Source organism: Cherax quadricarinatus, chromosome 91 (assembly GCF_038502225.1).
Source record: "Cherax quadricarinatus isolate ZL_2023a chromosome 91, ASM3850222v1, whole genome shotgun sequence".
Lineage (NCBI taxonomy): Eukaryota > Metazoa > Arthropoda > Malacostraca > Decapoda > Parastacidae > Cherax > Cherax quadricarinatus.
This window is the reverse complement of record NC_091382.1, coordinates 5,469,626-5,492,537: the sequence shown is the minus strand read 5'-3', so window position 1 is coordinate 5,492,537 and position 22,912 is coordinate 5,469,626. Positions and strand designations below refer to the sequence as shown.

General features: G+C 42.6%; 1 long non-coding RNA gene across 1 annotated transcript in view; it reads left to right on the top strand.

Annotated features, from left to right (window-relative positions):
- The window catches only part of LOC128705928 (uncharacterized), a 38,192-nt gene extending 17,377 nt beyond the window's left edge, over positions 1-20,815 (top strand). Inside the window, exons 3-4 of the long non-coding RNA XR_011394590.1 lie at positions 17,023-17,168; positions 18,154-20,815. This is a non-coding gene — a long non-coding RNA (uncharacterized lncRNA). The remainder of the gene's footprint in view (positions 1-17,022; positions 17,169-18,153) is intronic.
- The last annotated feature ends 2,097 nt before the right edge of the window (positions 20,816-22,912 follow it).

Sequence of the window (22,912 nt, the reverse complement as noted above, 5' to 3'; positions counted from 1 at the left end):
CGCTCTATTTTATGGCCAGAATTTGTTTTGTACTCTGATGAAGATTTAATTTCCTCATGTTTACCATATCTGAGTAATTGAAATTTCTCATCGTTGAACTTCATATTGTTTTCTGCAGCCCACTGAAAGATTTGGTTGATGTCCGCCTGGAGCCTTGCAGTGTCTGCAATGGAAGACACTGTCATGCAGATTCGGGTGTCATCTGCAAAGGAAGACACGGTGCTGTGGCTGACATCCCTGTCTATGTCGGATATGAGGATGAGGAACAAGATGGGAGCGAGTACTGTGCCTTGTGGAACAGAGCTTTTCACCATAGCTGCCTCGGACTTTACTCTGTTGACGACTACTCTCTGTGTTCTGTTAGTGAGGAAATTATAGATCCATCGACCGACTTTTCCTGTTATTCCTTTAGCACGCATTTTGTGCGCTATTACGCCATGGTCACACTTGTCGAAGGCTTTTGCAAAGTCTGTTCTAGGCATATGTTGGGGGTCTGTGTTGCTTAGTATATCTTCCCAGCTTATATCGGTTAGGACTTGGTTTACTTGGTCCCACTTTGTTTTTGTTATTGAAGTTGAATTTGGTGAATGCTCCCTCGTGACTAATCTCATTATGTCGGTCTGGGGCTCCACGCATACATGTCTGAACCTCAATTATGTTGTGATCTGAGTATATTGTTTTTGATATGGTGACATTTCTTATCAGATCATCATTGTTAGTGAAGATGAGGTCTAGTGTATTCTCCAGTCTAGTAGGCTCTATTATTTGCTGGTTTAAATTGAATTTTGTGCAGAGATTTAAAAGCTCGTGTGAGTGAGTTTTCATCAGAGCTGTCTCCTGGTGTTAGTACTGCAACAATATTTGCTATATTCCTCCATTTTAGGTGCCTTAAGTTGAAATCCCCCAGGAGCAAGATGTTGGGTGCAGGAGCTGGAAGATTTTCCAGATAGTGGTCAATTTTTAACAGCTGTTCCTGGGATGTTGCATCCGGAGGCTTGTAGACTACCACAATGACTAGGTTTTGGTTCTCGACCTTTACTGCTAAAACTTCCACTACATCATTTGAGGCATTAAGCAGTTCTGTGCAAACAAGTGACTCTGCAATGTACAGGCCAACCTTCCCCTTTTGCCTGTTCACTCTGTCACATCTGTATAGGTTGTAACCTGGGATCCATATTTCATTGTCCAAGTGATCCTTTATGTGGGTCTCGGTGAAAGCCACGGACATTGCCTTTGCAAGCAGTTCACGGAAGAAAGGTATTTTGTTGTTAGTTGCTGGCTTTAGACCCTGTATATTTGCAAAGAAGAATGTCATCGGACTGGTGGTATTGTTGGTACTGGGGGGGGGGGTTCGGCATTAGTATCTGTATCTGTTGGTTTGGAGTGGAGGCCATCGACTGTGGTTCCACTCCAGGAATGACTGGATTTGGTGTACGATTTCTGCCATTTCCTGCCAGTTTTTTTTTTCCTTCCTGGCACTAAAAAACCTCTCCCTCTTGAGTGGCTGTGGCTACCCAGGTTTCCCCATGGCCTGGATGTTTTGTATCTTTTTGTCCCCTTTAGATGGTATGCCTGGCAATTTAAGTTATAGCACAGTCTTTCCTGTACTGAAGAGGTACACATTTCAGGGTGAAAAAGATTACAGGTAGGGAGTTGCATTTTCCTGTTGTCATATGGGCACGGCATTTTCTAGGGTGGTCATAGTTGCACGTCCCGTCTGTTTTTCCAGATTTCCCATGTCTGCAGATACCAAGTGCATAGTATGTGCACAGGCTTGGTTTCCGTGACTGTATTCCCTGTCTTATTCCTATCCTCCCTAGCACCAACAATGGAGCTCCCACCAGTTGTTTTTGGTAATATATCCTCACTATTGCTAGTGGAGTCGTCTTGTTTGCTATTTTTAGTTTGCAATATTGGTTTTATCTTATCTTTGACTACACTTGTTTCCCCACTATGGCTTCTGTCCCGTATGAGGTCATTTATATGTATTCCTTCCTGCGTATAATTCCCGACTACCTGGAGAAAATCTCCAGCTTCACCATTACTGTCTCCCAGGACAGCACCTCCAGCTTCACCATTACTGTCTCCCAGGACAGCACTATGAGCCCCACATTTACTGACTACCAGGGCATCACCTCCAGCCTTACAGTTTGTGACTACATGGCCAGTATCAAGGGCAGTACCATTCAGCCCAGACTTTTTATGTTCCCATCTGTTGTAGAAAGCTTCCAGGTTGTCTATGAAAGCAGCTTTGATGTTATCCTCTTTTAATACCCTTGTTTACCTGGAGTTACCTGGAGAGAGTTCTGGGGGTCAACGCCCCCGCGGCCCGGTCTGTGACCAGGCCTCCTGGTGGATCAGAGCCTGATCAACCAGGCTGTTGCTGCTGGCTGCACGCAAACCAACGTACGAGCCACAGCCCGGCTGATCAGGAACTGACTTTAGGTGCTTGTCCAGTGCCAGCTTGAAGACTGCCAGGGGTCTGTTGGTAATCCCCCTTATGTGTGCTGGGAGGCAGTTGAACAGTCTCGGGCCCCTGACACTTATTGTATGGTCTCTTAACGTGCTAGTGACACCCCTGCTTTTCATTGGGGGGATGGTGCATCGTCTGCCAAGTCTTTTGCTTTCGTAGTGAGTGATTTTCGTGTGCAAGTTCGGTACTAGTCCCTCTAGGATTTTCCAGGTGTATATAATCGTGTATCTCTCCCTCCTGCGTTCCAGGGAATACAGGTTTAGGAACCTCAAGCGCTCCCAATAATTGAGGTGTTTTATCTCCGTTATGCGCACCATGAAAGTTCTCTGTACATTTTCTAGGTCGGCAATTTCACCTGCCTTGAAAGGTGCTGTTAGTGTGCAGCAATATTCCAGCCTAGATAGAACAAGTGACCTGAAGAGTGTCATCATGGGCTTGGCCTCCCTAGTTTTGAAGGTTCTCATTATCCATCCTGTCATTTTTCTAGCAGATGCGATTGATACAATGTTATGGTCCTTGAAGGTGAGATCCTCCGACATGATCACTCCCAGGTCTTTGACGTTGGTGTTTCGCTATTTTGTGGCCAGAATTTGTTTTGTACTCTGATGAAGATTTTATTTCCTCATGTTTACCATATCTGAGTAATTGAAATTTCTCATCGTTGAACTTCATATTGTTTTCAGCAGCCCACTGAAAGATTTGGTTGATGTCCGCCTGGAGCTTTGCAGTGTCTGCATTGGAAGACACTGTCATGCAGATTCGGGTGTCATCTGCAAAGGAAGACACGGTGCTGTGGCTGACATCCTTGTCTATGTCGGATATGAGGATGAGGAACAAGATGGGAGCGAGTACTGTGCCTTGTGGAACAGAGCTTTTCACCGTAGCTGCCTCGGACTTTACTCTGTTGACGACTACTCTCTGTGTTCTGTTAGTGAGGAAATTATAGATCCATCGACCGACTTTTCCTGTTATTCCTTTAGCACGCATTTTGTGCGCTATTACGCCATGGTCACACTTGTCGAAGGCTTTTGCAAAGTCTGTATATATTACATCAGCACTCTTTTTGTCTTCTAGTGCATTTAGGACCTTGTCGTAGTGATCCAATAGTTGAGACAGACAGGAGCGACCTGTTCTAAACCCATGTTGCCCTGGGTTGTGTAACTGATGGGTGGTGATCTTGCTTCTTAGGACCCTTTCAAAGATTTTTATGATATGGGATGTTAGTGCTATTGGTCTGTAGTTCTTTGCTGTTGCTTTACTGCCCCCTTTGTGGAGTGGGGCTATGTCTGTTGTTTTTAGTAACTGTGGGACGACCCCCGTGTCCATGCTCCCTCTCCATAGGATGGAAAAGGCTCGTGATAGGGGCTTCTTGCAGTTCTTGATGAACACAGAGTTCCATGAGTCTGGCCCTGGGGCAGAGTGCATGGGCATGTCATTTATCGCCTGTTCGAAGTCATTTGGCGTCAGGATAACATCGGATAGGCTTGTGTTAATCAAATTTTGTGGCTCTCTCATAAAAAATTCATTTTGATCTTCGACTCTCAGTCTGGTTAGCGGCTCGCTAAAAACTGAGTCATATTGGGACTTGAGTAGCTCACTCATTTCCTTGCTGTCATCTGTGTAGGACCCATCTTGTTTAAGTAGGGGCCCAATACTGGACGTTGTTCTCGATTTTGATTTGGCATAGGAGAAGAAATACTTTGGGTTTCTTTCGATTTCATTTATGGCTTTTAGTTCTTCCCGCGATTCCTGACTCCTAAAGGATTCTTTTAGCTTAAGTTCGATGCTTGCTATTTCTCTGACCAGTGTCTCCCTACGCATTTCAGATATATTGACCTCTTTTAGCCGCTCTGTTATTCTTTTCCGTCGCCTGTAAAGGGAGCGCCTGTCTCTTTCTGTTTTACATCTACTCCTCCTTTTTCTTAGATAAATAAGCCTTGTGCATATGTCGAGTGCCACCGAGTTAATCTGTTCTAGGCATAAGTTGGGGTGTGTGTTGCTTAGTATATATTCCCAGCTTATATCAGTTAGGACTTGGTTTACTTGGTCCCACTTTGTTTTTGTTATTGAAGTTGAATTTGGTGAATGCTCCCTCGTGACTAATCTCATTATGTCGGTCTGGGGCTCCGCGCATACATGACTGAACCTCAGTTATGTTGTGATCTGAGTATATTGTTTTTGATATGGTGACATTTCTTATCAGATCATCATTGTTAGTGAAGATGAGGTCTAGTGTATTCTCCTGTCTAGTAGGCTCTATTATTTGCTGATTTAAATTGAATTTTGTGCAGAGATTTAAAAGCTCGCGTGAGTGTGAGTTTTCATCAGAGCTGCCTCCTGGTGTTATTACTGCAACAATATTATTTGCTATATTCCTCCATTTTAGGTGCCTTAAGTTGAAATCCCCCAGGAGCAAGATGTTGGGTGCAGGAGCTGGAAGATTTTCCAGACTGTGGTCAATTTTTAACAGCTGTTCCTGGAATTGCTGGGAAACCATACCCCCGGCCGGGATTGAACCCGCGGTCATAGTCTCAAAACTCCAGCCCGTCGCGTCATTACGATTTCTTAAGTCAATTGCTGGGATGTTGCATCCGGAGGCTTATAGACTACCACAATGACTAGGTTTTGGTTCTCGACCTTTACTGCTAAAACTTCCGCTACATCATTTGAGGCATTAAGCAGTTCTGTGCAAACAAGTGACTCTGCAATGTACAGGTTAACCCCCCCCCCTTTTGCCTGTTCACTCTGTCACATCTGTATAGGTTGTAACCTGGGATCCATATTTTGTTGTCCAAGTGATCCTTTATGTGGGTCTCAGTGAAAGCCGCGAACATTGCCTCTGCAAGCAGTCCACGGATGAAAGGTATTTTGTTGTTTGTTGCTGGCTTTAGACCCTGTATATTTGCAAAGAAGAATGTTATCAGACTGGTGGTATTGTTGGTACTGGGGGGGGGATTTTTTTTCCGGCATTAGTGTCTGTATCTGTTGGTTTGGAGTGGAGGCCATCGACTGTGGTTCCATTCCAGGAATGACTGGATTTTTTGTACGATTTCTGCCATTTCCTGCCAGTTTTTTTTCCTTCCTGGCACTAAAAAACCTCTCCCTCTTGAGTGGTTGTGGCTACCCAGGTTTTCCCATGGCCTGGTTTTAGTCCACAGATTTATCTCATTTGGGCATACCCAAAAACACTTCCCTGTTTTAATACTGTTTGTAGCTAGTTCTTGGATATCTGCACAAGGGGCGTGACACCAATTTCCACAAAAATGACAATTTATACATGTGGAAGCCCGTTTGTTTGATTGCAGACCACACAGAGCTTCATAATGATTTGAACGGTTGATTTACTGTAATTCTACTAGCAGCCTCTTGAATACTCTATTAATAACCTCCTTAAATGAAGCTCTAGCTATTTGTATTTCTATTTCTACTGTACTTGTATATTGGACAGCTTACCGGTGTACGTTCCTGATTTATATTTGTTTGTGTTTGATAAGGGCGCCTACAACCCCATCCATTTACAGTCTGCTTTATTGTCCAACGAATCCTTTGAAAGCAGTCAAGGGTTCGGAACCAGTGGGTCACTTATTTTAAACATACTGGGCGGTGATTTGGGCTAACACATGGAGGATCTACTGGAAGTTATGTACCCGAGTAATATGTGATTTAATTGATACAAAAGTATAACTTGTGTGTTGAAGAACCGGTGATTGGTGGCAGCTCCTACAGTGACGAACGGTCGAGCCTCAACCCTTGTTTATCAATCACTGTATCTAGCTTTTTTCGTCTCCACCACAATAAATGTTATATTATCACTAGTTGACTGGTGGAAATTTTGGAGAAAGGATGCTTTTTCTGTAGTAATAATTGCTTCTCGTTGTGTATATTGCGACCGCTGGTAACTACAGGTTATATGAAATTCACAGTATACGTCGGGTATTTCAAGAAAAAGGAAACTAATGAAAGTCACTCCGCTCCACTAAGTACCATTATAATACTGGTTAGTTGCTACTACAACACTGTATTCTGCTATCACTAGATTATATGCGAGTACACTAGCAGGCCAGGAAGATTATTAAATCAGCCCACCTGTGTTGGTAAGTTTCTGGCACCTGCCTCTATAGGCTTATCCTCTTCAAGGGGGGCTTCTTGGCGTGGTGAAGAGGCTCTTGGTCTGAGGAATTAGACCTATCGGTCTTCTTCCTCAGACCGAACCTAATTACCCCCCAATCTCCCCTCCCCTATCCCATCCTCCCCACCCTCCCCTTTTTCCTTTCCTCCTCCCCCTCCCCACCCCTCCCTTTTGCCCTTCCTCTTTTTGTCCTTTGGGATTTCTCCCACAGGCACGCTAGTTCCTAGGTAGAGGAAAGGATACCGGGGTCCATCCCATTCCGTTGAGGTTCTTAGCGGTGGCGTAGTTTGCCGTGGAATCTGGATCGCCTGGGGATGTCCCGATCCCTCTCCGGTATCCCGGAGTAGCTTTGGGTGTCTTTCGGGCGACGAGTGTATCTCTGGAAGCCACCTTTCGGATTCCGGGGGTGGTGGCCGAAGGAGGTATGCTTTGTGGCGGATATCCAGCTGCCCTCTCTTTTGTCCACCGAGGTAGCTCGACAGATGTGAGGTTGCTATCCCGGATTGTTAGTTTACTAGCATGATGGGTAGGGTATGGCACGGGTTCCATGCTGCATCTGCGCTACTTGCGGTGCTGAGGTCCTCTTGGGCGCGGAGGGAGATTTCTGGCCCTTTCATTCCTCCTAGGACCTATCCCTCCCCGGTCCCCCCTTTTTTTTTCTTTTTTTTATTTTTATTTTCTTTTCTTCTTTCTTTTTTTTCTTAAAAACAAAAAGAAAGAAGTAACCTAACCATGGCAGCCCTAGTCCATGAACCTGGTACCCCCGGGCCCCTTCTTGATACCGCACCCCGTTCTGACCCCGCCTCATCTTTGGACCACTCTTCAGACATTCCTCATGCCTCTGTACCTATTGCCGGTGCCGTTTCCTCACCCGCTTCAGGTACTGAGGCCTCGACTGACTCCTTCGATTTATCGGACCTTCGCTCTCCTCTGACTATGCTTCCGGCCTCTTCCTCTACGGTGCGGCAATTTTCAAATCGCCGACCCGTTCCACGTCGGACCAACTCTGGTCCCACGCCTAAACGCCAACGACAATTACCTGCTGATGATACTTCTCCACCTTCTCGTTCTTCTCAGAAACGATCGACACGTCCTTCACTACCTTTCCACGCTCAGTTTCAGACTGAACAGTGGACTAAATTCTTCACTTTACGACCAACTTCCTCTACTGCCTATCTTTCTGACCATAGTATTGGCAAGGCACTCCTACGCCATGTTGGTAAAGATATTTCTTTTCATGCTCTTAAGAGCGGTACGCGCATCATTACCATACAGAATGCTACCCAGGCTCATGAGCTCTCTCGTCTTTCCCATATTGATACTGTTCCTGTCACTCTTGAAAAACATCATTCCCTCAATTCTTGTAGTGGTACCGTCATTCTACCCCATACCTCATCTCTGAATTCCGAAACACTTGAAGCAATCTCTGAATATATTGCAGAGACCAAACCATCAATGGACACTGATCCACCTTCCGCTCTTCCTCTCTCCTCTGCTCCATCTGCGCAACTCCTTTCTTCACAGCGCACGGTTCCTTCGCTGCTTGAACATTTTCCACTGCCTCCGCATGTGGACTTTTCTAACCCTTCTAGTCCATAGGAACCCTTACCTGCGGATTTCAAGTTTCTTTATCATTGCCAATCATGGCCTATTTACAGTGGAATATACGCGGCCTCAGGGGTAATCGGGGTGAGCTTCAGATGTTACTCTCCCAGTTTGCCCCTGTTGGTGTTTGCTTACAGGAACCAAAATTACACTCTGCTGTTATTTCTCACATCTCAGGCTATAATTTATTGTATTCTTCAGATCCTTTTCCTGATGGGACCTTTAATGAAAGTGCCCTTCTTCTCCGCACTGATATTCCGTACCATCAGCTATTTGTTCATACTTCGCTGCATTACACAGCAGCCCGTATCCACTTACATAGGTGGTATACGCTCTGTTCTTTATATCTCTCTCCTTCTCGGGCATTATCTATTCCGGATTTTGCCTTCCTTGTTTCGTCATTACCGCCACCGATTCTGTTACTTGGTGATTTTAATGCCCACCATTTCCTCTGGGGGGGGTCTCACTGTGATTCCCGTGGAATTCAGTTAGAGGCTTTTCTTGCCACCCACCCCCTCCATGTTTTAAATACAGGTACTCACACCCATTTTGATCCTCGGACTCATACTCTCTCTTGCATCGATCTCTCAATCTGCTCTTCCTCCGCCGCATTAGACTTCACTTGGTCTGTTCTCCCGGACTTACATGACAGTGATCATTTCCCAATCATTCTTACTTCCCCTTCATATTCGCCACCTCTTCGCACCCCACGCTGGCAATTTAATCGGGCAAATTGGAACCTTTACTCACACCTAACTGTTTTTAAAGAGGTTCCTTCTTTGTCCTCCATCGATGAGCTTTTACACCTCTTCTCGTCCTCCGTTTTCACCGCAGCTTCTCATTCTATACCCCAAACTTCGGGCAGGCATTCTCAGAAATGCGTGCCTTGGTGGTCTCCTGCTTGTGCTCGTGCAGTACGTTTGAAACGCGCTGCATGGGGCAGGTACCGGTACAATAGAACCACAGAGCGACTCCTTGATTTTAAACAGAAGCGTGCGATCGCTCGCCGTGTCATCCGTGACGCTAAACGCACTTGCTGGCGAGATTATGTCTCCACCATCACCTCTGCTTCCTCTATGAGTGCAGTCTGGAAAAAAGTACGAAAACTGAGTGGTAAATATTCTCCTGACCCGGCTCCTGTTCTGCGGGTTGCCGGTGTTGATATAGCAAACCCACTAGATGTTGCCAATGAAATTGGCAATCATCTGGTCCGTATTTCTCAGGGACTCCATCTATGCCCCTCATTTCTTTCCTCAAAGTCTGCCAGAGAGTTAGCACCCTTGGACTTTTCTTCTCTCAGAGAAGAACAGTATAATGTGCCTTTTACACTTCAAGAACTGGAGGCAACACTCTCAGCTTGTCGATCATCGGCAGCTGGGCCCGACGACATTCATATTCGTATGCTACAACATTTACATCAGTCAGCCCTTGCAGTCCTATTACGCCTTTACAATCTTATTTGGTCACAAGGAGTTCTTCCACAGCTGTGGAAATCCGCCATTGTTCTCCCTTTCCGCAAACCAGGCACTACGGGACATGAAACCTCCCACTATCGTCCCATTGCTCTTACCAGTGCAGTTTGCAAAGTAATGGAACGTCTAGTAAATAGACGTTTAGTGTGGTATTTAGAGACACACAACAGTCTCTCCACTCGTCAATATGGCTTTCGTAAGGGACGTTCTACCATAGACCCCTTACTGCGCTTGGATACGTATGTTCGTAATGCCTTTGCGAATAACCACTCAGTTATTGCCATATTTTTTGACCTTGAGAAGGCATGTGACACAACTTGGAGGTATAATATTTTAGCCCAAGCCCACTCCTTAGGCCTTCGAGGCTATCTACCATCCTTCCTTAAGAACTTTTTAACTGACAGGCATTTCCGTGTTCTGGTTAATAATGTGCTCTCCCCGGACTTTATCCAAGCTGAAGGTGTCCCCCAGGGATGTGTTCTGAGCACAACACTTTTTCTCCTTGCTATTAATGATTTGGCCTCTAGTCTTCCATCAAATATTTGGTCATCACTCTATGTTGATGACTTCGCTATTGCCTGTGCAGGCGCTGACTGTCACCTCCTTACAGTTTCTCTCCAACATGCAGTCGACCGTGTTTCCAATTGGGCCACCACACATGGGTTTAAATTTTCCAGCACTAAAACCCACCAAATCACTTTCACTAGACGCTCTGTCATCTCCGATCATCCTTTGTACCTCTATGGCTCCCGTATCCCTGAACGTGATACAGTCAAGTTTCTGGGCCTCCTCTTTGATCGTAGGTTATCCTGGAAACCTCACATTACCTCTCTGAAGGCAACTTGTCACAGCCGGCTGAACCTTCTTAAAACCCTTGCTCATCTTTCGTGGGGAGCTGATCGTCGAACCCTCCTTCGCCTACATTCCACCCTTATTTTATCGAAACTTGATTATGGTGACCAGATCTATTCAGCGGCATCTCCTGCTACTCTCTCTAGCCTTAACCCCATTCATCACCAAGGATTACGTTTATGCCTTGGTACTTTTCGCTCTTCACCTGTCGAAAGCCTCTATGCAGAAGCGAACGTTCCATCCTTATCCGATCGCCGTGATGCCCATTGCCTGCGCTACTATGTACGCTCTCATGATCTCCGCAATCCTTCCATTTATAGAATGGTCACTGATATTAGTAGACATTCTTTATTTGTTCGCCGCCCCTGTTTACTCCGTCCCTTCTCTCTTCGCCTTCATTCGCTCTTGTCTTCTCTTCAACTACCACCTTTCTATGTACATGTAGCATCTCACTTTTCCCTACCCCCCTGGGAAGTTCCAGCTGTTCGAGTCTGTTCTTTCTCCCTCCCTTGCTCGAAAGCCCAACTGTCTACGGTCACTTCCCGCTCTCTTTTTCTTGACCACTTTCACTCTCATTCTCATGCCATTGCTGTGTACACAGATGGCTCTAAGTCTTCTGACGGCGTAGGATTCGCAGCAGTGTTTCCGGACAGCGTCGTACAAGGGCATTTACTATCTTCGGCTAGTATTTTTACTGCTGAATTATATGCCATCCTTACAGCACTTATCCGTATTGCATCTATGCCTGTGTCATCATTTGTGGTTGTCTCAGATTCCCTTAGTGCTTTACAGGCTATACAAAAATTTGATACACCTCACCCCTTAGTCCTCCGTATCCAACTTTGGCTACGCCGCATCTTTACCAAGCATAAAGATATTGTTTTTTGTTGGGTCCCTGGTCATGTTGACGTACAGGGCAATGAACAGGCAGACACTGCTGCGCGGTCAGCAGTACATGACCTACCAGTTTCTTATAGAGGTATTCCATTTACGGACTATTTTGCTGTAATATCTTCCCACCTTCACACCCGTTGGCAACAACGTTGGTCTACTATGCTCGGCAACAAACTTCAGTCTATTAAACCGAGTATAGGTTACTGGCCGTCTTCTTATAACCAGTGTCGAGGTTGGGAGACTACTCTCTCCCGTCTTCGCATTGGCCATACTCGTCTTACTCATGGAGAGGCGTCTTGCTCCTCTCTGTGAGAATTGCCAAGCTCAATTATCAGTCAGCCACATTCTGTTGGACTGCCCACTTTATCAACGAGCACGCAGAATTTACCTCTGTCGTCGTCTTCGCTCCGCTGCTCTCTCTTTACCTTCCCTTCTCGCTGATGGACCCACCTTTCATCCGGACTCTCTCATTGACTTTTTGACAACGACTGACTTACTTCACAAATTCTGATACTTTCAGCCCTTTCTACTTCAATCTCTTGCTACCCTCTACCCCGTACTATCCCCTGCCCCGCTGTTTTCTGTAACCTGCTGATCATCCCCCCTCCCTTCTGCCATCCAATTCCCTTGCTTCCTTCCCTACCCTGCAGCGCTGTATAGCCCTTGTGGCTTAGCGCTTCTTTTTTTGATTATAATAATAATATAGGCTTATCACTTCATTTACAAATTCACCTGTTTTCAACTGACACTATAGCCTTTATCATCTATATACTAGGGAGCCACTGTAGTATACACAATGTTATCAGGGAGACTTTCTTTCCTCTGACAAAGAAAAGTTCTATTATTATTTTGCACACGGAACAGGCCTATGATTCCCCTCTGGCAGTAAACTCTGCTAGGTAGTGTACACTAATTCTCATTTTTTGACTCAGTATATAATGTTTTCCGCCCATGATTGGTTCAAGGCGCTAGAGGGATGTATCGTATAGGATTGATGGCACAAATTAAAGTTCTAGCACGTAAGAGCGAACGTGAAAACCCGGAGCACAAGGAGGCACGCTGACACGCTTTACCTCTGCCAGGGTTTCCTCCTATTTAGGGAACATCTGCAGTACGTCAATTTCTACATCATTCGTTACGTCCTTGTCCGCCACACCCTCAATTGCTTCACAGCACCCTCATGCTCCACCTCACGTTGCCTTTCCTCCACAACGCCTACTGTACCATTAACACTGGTACACCTGCATCTCTGACAAGTGTTACCACGGTAAAACGGACAACACTGGTACCCGTGTACCATCGAAAACACTGGTACTCTTGTGCCATTAATAACAGTGCACCATTGACTATACTGCAAACACTATCTTAGGCAATACTGCTACCACTGTTACACCCCCCCCCCCCACTCTTCATAGATCTAAACTTACTCCCTGTTCAGAACATCCACACTTACTACTGTGCAATCTAGTTATACAGGACCCTAAATTCCAATATTAACGTTGACCTAAAATGCTTTCTTGATAGTTGTGACAGGACCCACAAGCATAACACCAGACACAAACATCTCTACGACATTCCCCGTGTGCGACTAAATCTATACAAAAATTCAATGTATGTCAAAGGCCCTAAAATCTGGAACACCCTATCTGAAAACTCTAGAATAGCAGACACATTTATCACCTTCAAAACTACCGTTAGAAAACATCTTATCTCCCTGATACACCCCGTCAACTAACTACATAAAAACCACCTGGTGGTTCACACTTAAACTCACTCACCCATTTGAATATAAGCACAGAAATACGTATCTTAATCTTAAAATAATGATTCCTAACTAGTCATAAGTTGGCCTGTGATACTCCAATACTGAAACTATGTATTGTGCCAAAACAAAAGCATTCACATTGCTCAACTCACAAACTAGTATTTAGTCACAATACCAACTTGCCTCATAATTTGTAATATTTTAAATTTAAGAATTAATATAAGTCTGCCCGAAATGCCAGGTGTTCTAGTGGTACACTCTGTAATTAGTATTTTACTACATGTAAACCACACAATAACTGTGGAAATTATTTAATTTCCGAATCTATAGTGCCTAATAAGTGTTTAATGTGTTGATTTGGGTGAAATGTGAACCGGGTTCACAGGTCGACGGCAGTGTTTTGAATGTAGTGAGGAGGCTGTGAAAACATGGGATCAGGAAATTGGCATTCACAGAGGCCTAAGGATTAATATAGGCCTCACTTCATAATAGGAAGTGTGGTAACTGTTCCTGGTGAAGAGTGAGGTAACGTGATCACCGTAATAAAGTGGTAAAATGAGTGGATAATAGTAGGACCGGGGGTGACGGGTGCGCCGCCATGGAATGTGTCCAGGGGAAATCACCCGTGAGTTAATCGTCACTCATCGGTCTCAGATCTTAATGGAGTGACCTCTAATGTGTATAATAATTATGAGACATTAAATCGTAATGTAATCAGTGATAATAACACTAAGTTAAGGAATCGTTGAAGCGATATGAGCTGCCATTCCCAGTGTGTGTGCACATGTTTACCTCGTTCCTGTCTCGAGGATAGTGAAGTTTTTATGGAGTCACGACTTCTAAACCGGGACAAACCAACGGATACCTCGTCCTGCTGGAATAAGAACCATGTCGGTGTAACAGGACATCGAAATGAGATGGTGAATGGAGGAAATAAGGAACATCAATCACCCACAGCTAAGTAACCTTTCTAGTTATAGCAGACTGATACTGGCCAGTTAGGTACGTTGTAATTGGATGGGTGATCCAGCTACATCAAGTGACCACCAGAGAATATCTGGTAAGTGGTGGGATTATGTACAAGTGTTTTTCCTTGATGGATATATCTGTGGAAAATTGCATTTATCTGAATGTAACTAATTATGTACATAACAGTAAATGAACATTGATAATTATTATTCATCAGTTAGACAAGTAGGAATTTGGGACACCTAGGTCGCAAAAAATGTCCCCCTTCGATACCTACAACTGTCATATCCACAAGTTGCTCTGGACCTATTAATTAAATGAAATATACATCACTAGGAATACTGGTAAATATGTAAATTTGTGGACTATATTAAAATTAAAAAATAATTATACATAAACACATTTACATAAAAGGAGAATATCTTAAAAACTCACTAATTTGACTGGAGATTAAGGTGTATCATACTCAGAAAACCCCCCTGTCTACATTCATGATGATAATACTGGCGAGAACTATAAACATAATATAGACATGACTTAGCTGGGGTTCCTGGAGCTGTCTTGTCCAGTCGCCTGATATCTCAAGTTATACACATCGAACAATTTTGCCTCCTATTTGAGAGGTGTCAACCCAATTTTAACCTCTAGAGCCTGGTGGCTAAAGCTCCCGCTTCACACACGGAGGGCCCGGGTTCGATTCCCGGCGGGTGGAAACATTTCGACACGTTTCCTTACACCTGTTGTCCTGTTCACCTAGCAGCAAATAGGTACCTGGGTGTTAGTCGACTGGTGTGGGTCGCATCCTGGGGGACAGGATTAAGGACCCCAATGGAAATAAGTTAGACAGTCCTCGATGACGCACTGACTTTCTTGGGTTATCCTGGGTGGCTAACCCTCCGGGGTTAAAAATCCGAACGAAATCTTATCTTATCTTACTCCAATTCAAACAGAACAATGGCCACTGTCCCTTCTCCCCAGGCTGAGTTTCCCATTTTCTATGACAAATGTTATTGAATACAGCATGGCCATCTATATACATATAAATACTGAATTTCTGGAAAACATATACAGTATTTAACACAATATCCATGTGTAACCTACCCCCCCCTCCCTTCATTCAGTTAAACTAATAAATCTATACAGTCCACAATTAATTAGTAGTGCCGTGCTATCCAATTTATACTGGACTCGGACAGATTAGATTTTGCCACCGAAGTGGCTAGTTTATTGTGCACCCCATATCCATCCTGTGGACGGTAGCGCGAGAGCATATGGATACACAAAAGGCCTAGGAACTAGGCCCCAAAGGGTTAACAGGAATACATATGGATTTATATCTACATATCTATAGTTCACTTATCTGTTACAAGCAAATTTAGGAAATTTGCTTAGTATATCTGGTATCTTATTTTCATTAATAAGATATCTTGACATGTCACATAGGTTATTATACTGTCTGTCTCTGTATTCCTCAATAAGTGGACAATTAAGCACATAGTGTTCAAGAGAGTGACCATATGCCTGATCACATAATTTACATTTAGTTTGATCATCATCTGTGTGTCTCCCAAACTGCCAGAAGTACTTGTAACCAAGCCTAAGCCTGGCCACTACAACATCAGTCAGTCTGTTCACATTGCAAGTTGCTCCATAAACATACTTATCTACGTTCATGTTATCATAGTGGGTTATAGATCTACTCAGGCTTCTAACTGCATTCCTATAACAATCATTTTCATTATTTACTTCTCTCCTAATATTATTCCTAATGCTAGACACAGTTATACCAAAGTTATATTCTACATTCTCCTTCTCGATACTCTTCTTGGCTAATATATCAACTTTATCATGAAGGAGTAATCCAATGTGTGATGGGATCCATAGCAATTGTACATTAATTCCTTTGTCCCTAATTTTTGAGTATCTATACCTGGGTTCTCCAATGAGCATGTTGTTGGAGTCATTATATGAGTCAAGAGCCTTCAGTGATGACATAGAATCAGTAATGATGATAGAGTCAAGCTCAGTGTCATAGGTTAGCTTTAGCGCCATTAGGATTGCAAACAATTCAGTTTGCAGTGTAGACGCCCAGTTGTTAATTCTTATGCCTAACTCAACAAATTTATTATCGTTCTTAACTAGGGAGGTGGCAACAAGAGCAGATGCAGCCCTGCCAGAAGACTCCTGTTTAGATCCATCAGTGTATATAACTTGTGATAACTTGTTACTACCAGCTAGGTGAGAAATTTCTTCTTGAGCAGTTGCTCTAACAAGAGATTTAAGGAAGGGATTACTAGCAATGAGCTTCTTGGGAGGGACTTGTAGGTATGTGATATTAAATGAACACATCTTCCATGGAGGGGTGAAATGCTCTTGTTGCCTACAGTGATACAGTTCATGCAGGTTATAAAACTTAATGCAACTGCACGTTTTCACAATCCATTTAGATCTGTGTGTATTTACCTCTAGACACTTGGTAAGATTCACTGTGACAGTGTCTGGTTCGTTTCTCAACATTCTAATACCGAGTACAGTGTTAATTTCAACAATCCTATCACTGATACTAGAAATACCAAGCTCCTTCCTCATGTTAAGAACTTTTGTAGATCTGGGACAGCCAAGAATAATCCTGAGAGCTTCATTTTGCATTAACTCCAAGGGTCGGAGAGAACTTTCTCTAGCTAATATCAACATGGGAGCAGCATAATCAATTAAGGACCTAACATAGGCTATGTACATCATTCTCACGATTCTCACATTTGCACCATAGTTGGGATTGTAGCCAGCAACAGCTTTGAGAGCATTTAGCCTAGCTTTACATTTCTTGTTTAGTTGTGGTATAGTGGATTTGTTACTCGGACAGATATGGATAAGATTGTGAGGATCGAGGGGGCCACCTGCAGTGACCAGAGGTGGTTAAGTTTTCTCACACGTCTACACGGGGTGACTGCGGTAAACGATATAGTTATTGTCTCCCAATGAGATTACTCGTATGTATGTGATGTTGAGGTACGTACAAGTGATCACCCCTGTAAAATTTTCCATAATAACCAAGTTCTGTAAACTCAGCATTGTAATCCTTATAGAGAATAAACTTTAAATTTGAAAAGACTGGTACCAATGACAACACTGGTGCCACTGTACCTTTCACGAGACTTGTACCACTGTATCATTGGCAGTACTGGTACCACTGTACCATCGACAACACTACTACCACTGTTGCTTATTTATATCTACATATTTTTCTTTCTTTGTCTATATCAGGTTTTAATGTCTGTAATTTATCTATCGTGTTAGGTAGCTATATAAATAAAACCCCATTTTCTGTGCAGTGTCTGTCATATAGTGAGAGAATTTGTCACTAAGATGATGAACAGCAACTCATAAGAGAAGGTTGCTAAGCTGAACTAACAAGTGACGTCACTCAAAAACTCGCATTTCATTGGTAGAAATTGTGTTTACATCTAGAATTATAGCCAGTCACAGTCAGGGTAAAGTACTCTAGCAGCATGAGTAACTGAAGGACTTGTAAGGTTAATGGTTGTTGTTGACGTCATAATGATTGCTCAACACTGCTGTTGCGCATTAGTGATCATAGTTAATTAATGACAGATTATTATTATAATCACTACTAAGGGCTAAACATGACAGCTGAGTCATTTAATCAGAAATATCCAATCACCATTCTCTTTAGAAGTCAGGTACTCATGGTGCTAGAGTACTTTACGCTCACTGTGATTGGCTATAATTCTAGATGTAAACAAAGAGTTTCTACCAATGAAATGCGAGTTTTTGATTGACGTCACGTGGGATTTATTCTGCTTAGCAACCTTCTCTTATGACTTGCTGTTGATTATTTTAGTGACAAATTCTCTCACTAGATGACACTCCATAAAAATACACAGAAAACATGACAAAGCTTCGTCATTACACCATAAATTGCATCTTTTTATTTTATCTCAATTCGCCAAGTAAATAATGTTCTTTCTTATAGATGGAGGATTGAAATATGAGTTGATACTACAACCACTGGATCATTGGAAACACTGTTCCATTGACAAGACTGGTACCACTGTACTATTCACAAGACTTCTACCACTGTCATTTGAGAACAATGCTACAAGTGTACCATTAATTAACACTGGTAGTACTGCATCTGTGACAAGTGTTACCACGGTAAAATGGAGAACATTGGTACCCCTGAACCATCGAAAACGCTGGTACCTTTGTGCCATTAATAACACTGCACCATTGACTATGCTGGAACCACTGTATCTCTGACAACAGTGCTACTGGCAACACTAGTTCTACCTGTGTAGCTTTCACAACACTGGTACCATCGACACTACTACCACTCATGCTTATTCTATTTATATCAGGATTAATGTCTGTAATTTATCTATCGTGTTAGGTAGCTATATAAATAAAACCACATTTTGTGTGGAGTGTCATCTAGTGAGAATTAAGATCAATTCATAAGAGAAGGTTGCTAAGTTGAACAACTCCCACGTAATGTCACTCAACTCTGTTTACATCTGGAATTATAGCCAATGACAGTAAAGTACTCTTGCAGCATGAGTAACTGAAGGACTTGTAAGGTTAATGGTGATTGTTGACGTCATAATGGTTGGTCAACACTAACTTTCTGTTATGATCTGCTGTTGCTCACTGCTTCTCTATTAGTGATGATAATTAATGACATTATTATTATAATCACTACTAAGGGCTAAATATGACAAAGCTGAGTCATTTAACCAATCAGCATTCACCTTACAAGTCCTTCAGGTACTCATGCTGCTAGAGTACTTTACACTCACTGTGATTGGGTATAATTCTAGATGTAAACAAAGAGTTTCTACCAATGAAATGCGAGTTTTTGAGTGACGTTACGTGGGAGTTGTTCAACTTAGCAACCTTCTCTTATGACTTGCTGTTGATCATCTTAGTGACAAATTCTCTCACTAGATGGCACTCTAAAAAATACACAGAAAACCTGCCAAAGCTTCGTTCGTCATTACACCATAAATTGCATCTTTTTATTTCGCCAAGTAAATAATGTTCTTTCTTATAGATGGAGGATTGAAATATCCGAGTTGTCTTATTTAGATGCATTTATGTCTATCCACATATTCTCTTTAATTATAAACTATGTAGCCAGGTGTCTACATGTATGTACATTGTTTGCTAGCTAGCTATTTTTCTATATATAAAAGGTTATTAGGTAAATTTGTGCATATTTATGGTGGTCCATCAAGTGAGATGGACCACTAAGTCATAAGAGAAGGTTGCTAAGTACCACGTGACTTCACTCAAAAATTCCCATTTCATTGCTAGGAACTTTGTTTACATGTGTCATTGTAGCCAATCAGTGAGGGTAAAGTATTTTAGCAGCATGAGTACCTGAAGGACTTGCAAGATGAGTGCTGATTGGTTATTGTTGACTTCATAATGGTTGGTCAACATATTAACGTTTAATGATCTGCTGTTGATCACTACTTGTGTATTATTATAAAATAATAAATTTCTTTTAATCATCTTCACGTTGATAGTAATATCATTGTCATCTTTAATTATATTTTCAAGATTATTCATAAAAAAGCGCTAAACCCATTACGATACCTAGAGGTGTATATGCATCCCAGAATGAAAAGCAGAGGTGCCATGAGAGCTTACTACTAGACTGGCCAGCCACATGTAAAACAGAATGATAGCTCTGATGTTGTAATCAACACTTCAGAAGCATGACTAGACAGTCGCTTCACTCCTAGAGGTGTGAAATACAGTGCTTGTACTCTACGTACGTTGTCACCCTACAACCTTTATATTTTCCCTCTAATAACATTAGAGCATTATGGGGCAAGGTGAGCCACCAGCCTTCCCTACATGGCGTGACCCAAAGTGAAGTACTTAAAAGTACACCACCTACTCAAGAATGAGTATACTAACAAGCCCACAGTTGCTTATAATTAAGTTTATTCAGGTATACACAAATACAGTTATATAGAATTATCATACATAGCAGCATATGTGTAGAGAACCTAGGATAACCCAAAAGAGTGACTTATTTCCATTGGGGTCCTTTTAACTTATTCTACAATGAAGATAACATCTTATTATCATAAAAAGACTACTACACCAAGGTCATTAAGACTATCTACAATACGAGGGTCATTACTAGGAATATGGTAAAATTTACACTTACGTTAGCTAAAAAATAGAAAATCATTCCCCTCCGTTTCTGTAGCTACATTCATCAGACACCTTTTGGCACTCTTGAACTGGTTCATGCTATGACTGGCTTTGACATGTGCGGGCAGTCTGTTCCATTCCTTTATTGCTGTACAATAAAAGGTGTTTGAAGCCTGGCCACTTACTGTGGGTTCTACAAAGTTGTGCTCTCTCCCCCTAGTACTATGATTGCTTTGGTTCCCAACCTTGACAGCAAGATATTCTGGACATTGTTTGTGAGCAATTTTATAAACATGATTTAGCTTCAGTTGTTTTACTGTCTTCAACATATCCAACTGCTGTAATTCATCCTGGCCTACATGTTCTCTTGGTCCCAGCCCCAGGATGAATCTTACGATTTTGTTCTGGGTGATTTGCAGTCTATCTTTCAGTTTTTTTGTCAAGGCAGAGTACCAAGAAGAGCAAGCGTAATCCATATGGCATTGTGTAAGGGCTAGACATAGGGTCCTGCGAGCCTCAGTAGGTACACTGTGCTTGTCTATACAGGAACTTCAGTCTGGCATTCGCTTTCTTTATTACACTGTTCCCTATCAATTCTCCTGACATGCATGGGTCAAAGGGGATTCTCAAATATTTTATTAATGAAACCAAAGTGATGGGCTCCCCATTACATTGAACATTAAAATTATTTACCCTTCTCAGTTTATGTTTCGTGCCAAAGACAATGGCTTCAGTTTTCCCTAGGTGTAATGATAATTTGTTGTAGGACTCCAGTTCCAGTGTTAAAACATTAGCAATATCTTGTGGGTCTTTACCTGACACTAACAGAGCACTGTCATCTGCATACAGTAGGAGTTTGCACTTGACACTGATAGGCATATCATTGACATAAGAATAATAAGGGACCCAGAATACTACCTTGGGGAACTCCACATGTTATCGGCAGGGGTTCTGATTCTGTCTTTGTCTCCTGTTGCTAAGGTAGGACTTAAACCAGTGTACAGAACCTATACCGATAGCTTGAAGTTTATTACATAATATATTGTGGTTGACAGTATCGAAGGCCTTAGGTTACCAAATCCCCCTCAATTCCATTTATCGGGGGTTGTCTGCCTGACCTGTTCTGCTGACTCAGCCATTTTTAAAACAGAGGGGAGTAACGCCACCTACAACCTGACTCCCCTCAAGGAAGGTTCCTTGATGTTGGTGAGGGGCTCTTGATTTAGGGAATTGGACCTGTGGTCCAGTTCCCCGAATACCTTCCACATTCCCCCCAGGCGCTGTATAATCCTCCGGGTTTAGCGCTTCCCCCTTGATAATCACGACTGGGATTGAGGGATATCTGACCTATAACCTTGGAGTTTTGTACTGTTGATGTCTCCTGTGTTTCCCTCTCGTTAGCACTGGTACAGGTGATATGATGCTACTGTCAACAGATGAACGTCAGTAAAGATGAGAATTTCACTTCGCTAGTTGTACGTCTGCTGTATAGCCCTTGTGGCTTAGCGCTTCTTTTTGATTATAATAATAATAATAGTTGTACGTCTGGCAGTTAGTTTAATATATACCCATGGTGTGGGCGGTAGTCAAAAGATTACAGAGGTACATAATTGGTCCAGGGACTGGACTCCAAAGTTTTGATAGCTGAGCAAGTTACAAAGGTAATGAACTAGATCTGGTCATAATCATGACCAAGTTACAAAGGTAATGAGCTCCAGGTAGAGCTGGTCACACTCATGAATAATTGCAAAGGTAATGAATCATAAACACATTAATCATGAGAATTTACAAAGGTAATGAGCTGGTCAAAATCATGACAAGTTTCAAAGGTAATGAATGATAAACACGTTATGACATGATTACAATCATAGACAAATTACAGAGTAATGAGCAGTTAACAAACATAGCAGTAACGGCTGTATGGATGCCGGTCAGCCATGTTTAAATGCTCAAATCTTTCCCTCGTTTGGCACTGAAGAAAAAAGTACTACAGACCTGTCATTTCCTTTGAGATTTATTTGATCAGGTTTTCTGCCATGTTGTCTTCCCTTTAAACACTGGTGCATTTGATATGGAGGTCATTTATTTCATTATAGTGGAAAACGTGTCATGTCTGGTACTTGAATGCCGGTCCCTCTTTTGTCATATTTAGTCCATTTCATTGTCGTCATCAATTTTTGTCACTATAGGTTCCTTTCATGTTGCAGCAGTATTTGGAAATCTGGCCATCACTTGAGTTCGGATAGGCCCAGGGGACGGCAAGATATAGGATCAGCCTTGTTGCGGCTAGAATATTTGAACCCCTCTAATATATTATAAATAGATTGACTATTATGAATAATGGATTCACAATTGAGCCACCATCTTCTAAGAGGTTATCAGGTCCAGTGCTCTTAAATCTTTTTGAACGAATTTATAAGAGATTTATTAGTATAGTGTTTAAAACTTTCAATCTGTGTTAAAGGTCCCCTCAAGGAAGGTTCCTTGATGTTGGTGAGGGGCTCTTGATTTAGAGAATTGGATCTGTGCTCCAGTTCCCCGAATTAAGCCTGAATGCCTTCCAC